At 34.7% G+C, this 5,588-nt stretch overlaps 1 pseudogene; it reads right to left on the bottom strand.

Annotated features, from left to right (window-relative positions):
• Positions 1–666: 666 nt before the first annotated feature.
• LOC149849021 (uncharacterized) lies at positions 667–2,715 on the bottom strand (annotated as a pseudogene).
• Between the last annotated feature and the right edge of the window lie 2,873 nt (positions 2,716–5,588).

Raw genomic sequence — 5,588 nt, 5'->3', positions numbered from 1 at the left:
ATCAAAATACTATTTGTATGCTCTTTTTCTTTTTCTTTTTCTTACTTTGATAACATGTGCTTGTTTTTTAAAAAATCAATGTATTTGTATTCATGTAAATCACAATAGATTTTCATAGCTATAAACAAATATTTTTTTTCAAATGCCACATAAGTAACCTTTTCATCTAAATCAATTTTAGAAAAAGTTTTACATGGGGCTTAAAATTCATCTCAAAATTTAAAAGATATACAAAAACCATTATATATTGTTAAACTTTTGCTTTAAAAATGCCCAATTTTATGAGGTTTTCAAAAAAATTATTTATGGACAAAAATTTTTAGATACAACATACCTTCCCCCATGCTTAAATGTCAATTTCCTTAGTGACACTCCCCATACTTGAATTAAACTACATGAATGCTCTAAAATACATAGGGACACATAAGAAAGGAAAGATACGACCAGAGTAAAATGATGCCTCGTGATGTGACACTCTAGATTGTCTTATATTTATAACTCATCCTGGTGTGTATGCATGATATATACCATTGATGCTCACAGAAACAAGAGAAATAAATGAAATAAATAACTAAATAGAAAGAAAACTCTACGAATATATACTAGTATGGGCTGCCTCCCACAAAGCGCTAAGTTTTACGTCTTCAACCAGACGTTAGGTAGTGCTCAGCCCTCTAAGTCTATAAAGTAAATGGACTCCTTGTCTTTTCCCTCACCAATATTTGAAATATAGCACTTCAGCCTATGCCCATTCACCTTAAATTGCCCTCCCGTTTTGGGGTCCACTAGAATGACTGCTCCATGTGAAAAAACTTCATGAACCTCAAACAGACCATTCCATCTAGACCTAAATTTCCGTAGAAAAAGTTCCAATCTAGCATTGAATAGCCAAACTTTTTGTCCTGGCATGAATTGTTTCCTATTGATATGCTCGTCATGGAAAGCTTTGATTCGTGCTTTATAGATTTTGGCACTATCATATGTCTCATTTTGCAACTCTTCCAATTCACTCAACTGTAATCTGTGTTCCTTACCAGCCGAGGATAAATCAAAATTGAACGCTTTGATGGCCCAATAGGCCCTATGTTCCAGCTTAACGGGAAAGTGGCATGCTTTTCCAAAAACTAATCGATAAGGTGACATGCCAATAGGAGTCTTAAAAGCAGTCCTATATACCCATAGAGCATCATCCAAACAATGAGACTAGTCCGTGTCTAGTCTGACTGACTTTTCTAAGATTCTCTTGATCTCCCTATTGGAGACCTCAACCTGCCCACTGGTTTGTGGGTGATATGGGGTGGTGATCTTGTGATGCAGAGAATACTTCTTTAGCAAAGAAGCAACTTGTACATTCTTGAAATGTTTGCCTCCATAACTAATGATGGCACGTGGCATACCGAACCGGCTAAAGATGTTGTGCTTAATGAACTTAAGCACTACCTTGTGATCGTTGGTTCTAGTTGCCATTGCCTCAACCCACTTAGAAACATAATCCACACCAACAAGGATATAAACAAAGCCGAATGAGGGTGGAAAGATACCCATGAAATCTATTCCCCAAACATCAGAAATTTGAACTATCAAGATGGGGATCAAGGGCATCATATCACTCTTGGATATGTTCCCCATTTGTTGACATTGCAGACATTTCTAACAAAATTCATAAGCATCCTTATGCAATGTGGACCAGCAAAATTCAGACTGCAAGACCTTTGCTGCAGGCTTTTTACCTGAAAAATATCCTCCACATGCTAAGGAATGACAAAAGTTCAAAATGGAATGAACCTCCTCCTCAGCCACATACCTCCTAATGATCTGGTCTGCACCTAGTCAAAAAAGTTTTGGATCCTCCCAGAAGTAATACTTCATCTGCGCCATAAAACAATCTTTTTCCATTTTACTCCAATGCGCAGGGTATTCTCCTGTCACCAGATAGTTGACTATGTTGGTAAACCATGGGAGACGCCTAACACTCAAAAGCTGCTCATCTTGGAAAGAGTCATTAATTGGCCTCGACTGAGGGGATGACTCAACTGTCAATCTCGACAGGTGATCTGCTACTACATTCTGATTTCCACTTTTATCTCGAATCTCGAGATCAAACTTCTGTAGTAACAAGATCCACCAGATGAGTCATGGTTTAGTATCCTTCTTACTCATCAAGTACCGCAATGCTGCATGATCTGAGTAGACGATTACCTTAGAGCCCAAAAGATATGACCAAAACTTTTCTAATGCAAAAACTACAGCTAGTAGTTCCTTTTCTATGATAGTATAATTCAATTGAGTATCAGATAGGGTTCTACTAGCGTAATAGATTACATAGGGCTTCCAATCAATTCTTTGGCCGAGAATGGCTCCCACCGCAAAATCAAAGGTGTCACACATAATCTCAAAAGAGAATGCCCAATCAGGAGATATCAGAATAGGGGCTAAAATCAAAGCTTCCTTAAGCTTAAGGAAAACTTGCATGCAATCAGAGCTAAAATCAAAGGGTGTCACCTTAGAGAGTAATGCACATAAGGGACGGGAGATCTTGCTGAAATCTTTGATAAATCTCCTATAAAATCCAGTATGCCCTAAGAATAAATGAAATTGGCGGACCGAGGTAGGTGGAGTAAGTTTTTCAATGGTAATGATATCCACCTTTGCCATATCTACCTCAATGCCTCTTTGGAACACAATATGGCCCAACACTATACCTTGTTTTACCATGAAATGGTTCTTTTCCCAACTCAATACCAGGTTTGTCTTCATACATCTTTTCAGTTCTCTAATAAACTTTTGGAGACAATCCTCAAAAGAAGAGCCATAAACTGAGAAGTCATCCATGAAAATTTCTAGGACGTCATCAACCATATCAGAGAAGATGGCCATCATACATCTTTGAAAGGTTGCTGGGGCATTGCATAGCCCAAACGACATTCGTCTAAATGCAAAGGTGCCATAAGGGCATGTGAAAGTGGTCTTCTCTTGATCCTCTAGGTGAACGGCCACTTGGTTGTATTCTGAATATTCATCGAAGAAACAAAAATAACTCTGACTTGCGAGTCGCTCTAAAATTTGATCAATAAATGGCAACAGGAAATGATCTTTTCTCGTTGCATTGTTTAATTGCCTATAGTCAATGCAGACTCACCACCCTTTAGTGGTTTGCATGGGGATGATGTCTCCATCATTATTCGTAGTCACAATGAGCCCTAATTTCTTGGGCACCACTTGGGTGGGACTCTGTTATCATTGCAAAATTTTTACTTTTGCAAGTCAAACTGACCTTTGAAAAAGATTTTGAAAATAACTCGCCTCCGTTTTAAAATGCAGGATAATTCTAAAGAATGGGACTCGCCTGTCGGTACGAGGTTCAACCGTTCCTGGCGCCTTTACCAGGGGTAATCAAACCAAGGATCAATTATATGCTTAACTCTGCTCAACTTGTCTAAATCATGTTCTATTTCCTAAATGCACAAAGAATCAGGCATGTGCTATGAATTTCTGAAAATGCATATTTGAAAACATGATGTTTGCTTTGAATGACTGAAATACTTGGAAAAGATATCACATGGAAAATCGTGAATCAGGACTTGGAAAATATTTCTGAGAAAAGTAAAAATCGATTTCTGGGGAAATCTTGGAATTTTATGAAAATTGATTCTGAGAAAACTTGGTTTCTTTGAATTCAAACTTGGAATTGAATATACAACTTGAAATTTCGAATTTTGAACTTGAGAAACACTTAAAACATACTTTGAGATTTTCATATTCTGAGAAAATCGATTTCTCCATATGACTTAGAAAATTTTGAGAAAATGAACTTCTTTGAATTGAGATTTGAATTGGAATTGGCAAATGCATGAAATGAATGAATATGGATTTGAGGAATTGAGAAATACTTTTTGTATTTTTGAGAAATGCAGTGCATTTTGAAGTTAGCCTAAGTGTGTAGGCTGAATATGGCTAATGTGAAGATCATAAATCTGGATATCCCTCATATTCTGACTATGGCCATAAATATGAATTCCATCAAGTTTATAAACTTCATAAGAGCTAGTGTATGTGCCATTCGTGTAGACCATAGTGAATTAATAAAATGTGCATGAATTGGCATACATGGCAGTCATATATCAAAGTTTAAACTATATGAAATGCAAATCCTAATCTATGCTGAAATTTAAATTCTTATTCCAAATTTAATTTAATTTACATCACTATTGAAATTTAAATACATGAAAAATAAAGTCTTAAATGTACCTGCAAAACTAGAAAACTTGGTTAATGAAAATATGTTGGCTTTTCTAGGTTTATCCAGTAATATCTAGAAATTACTGGATTTTACTAGATATAAGCCTTTTTGCCATGATTCCATTAAATCAAAATGATAAAGTATGAAATAAAATTGAATAAATAAGGAAGATAAGATATGAAATTTCGAAATTGGGGTCAAAATGACCAAAATACCCTTAATAACAAGACTATGGCCTTGAAATTAGGGTTTTCAGAAAGATATTTTATAAAATGCAAGTTTTGAAATTCAAATGAAGATAAATCAAACTAAATATGATATGACATGATTAAAAATATGAAAATTAGGGTTAGGGATTTCGAAATTTAGGTCAAATGACCAAATTGCCCCTGATAGCAAGACTATGGCCTTGAAATCAGGGTTTTCTGAAATAAATTTTGGTAAAACTTAGGTTTTATGCACTAAATGAAGTCAAATAATCATCAAATTAAACCTAAAGCATCCTAATATGATTATGAACATGATAAAACCCTAAAAATATATGCTTATGCACGAAAATCCAAGAATATCACAAAAACTGTGATTTTGGCAGTGTTTTTGGATCTTTCAAGAACCCTGTTTTGCAATTTGCTTAATTCAGCCATCAATTGGATTCCAAAATTTATCAAATTTGGTACCTGAACTTGTTATAACCCTAATATCAAATAAAAATTATAAAAATATTTTTTTGGCATTAAATTAATCCAAAAATAGCATCAAACCCTAAAAATATGCTATTTTTGACCTAGTTCACCAACCAGTCTCAGAGTTAGACCCGAATCAGGGGCCAATCTTTCATGAAAATTTATGAAATTTTACAGAGACAAACTAGGAATAAAAACAGAGATTTCCCAATTTACAGATCAGAAAAAGCATCTCCAGTTAGGGAGAAACCCTTCCGACAATATGAACTAAAATCTAACAAACCTAACAGGGGTCAAAACAGATACTTTCAATTGATAATTTTGGGATAAATACAAATACTAATCTAAAATATTTGATATTTTAGCAGTAAAGAGTAGAAAGAAAAATAATAGTACTCACTTTTTACAGATCATGAATCATATCTGTGGTTTGGGATTTATAAACAACACAAGTCTGATTAGGGTTTTGGTAAACCCTAACGAGTTTTAAATTGAATATCAGACTTTATGTCAGAGGAAAAATACCAAACAAAAATAAAAAAATCTCAAAATTTCACAGTAGATAGATATAATCAATATAAATCGATGGCATTTTACAGATCTCAAATCGGATATTGGATGAGAAAAATATCATCACAGCAAGTCACTCTCCTGATTTTAACACC

Source organism: Nuphar pumila, chromosome 1 (assembly GCF_984573655.1).
Source record: "Nuphar pumila chromosome 1, dmNupPumi1.hap1.1, whole genome shotgun sequence".
Taxonomy (NCBI): Eukaryota; Viridiplantae; Streptophyta; class Magnoliopsida; order Nymphaeales; family Nymphaeaceae; genus Nuphar; species Nuphar pumila.
Note: the sequence above shows the minus strand (reverse complement) of the source record. Positions and strands in the feature narration are given on the sequence as shown.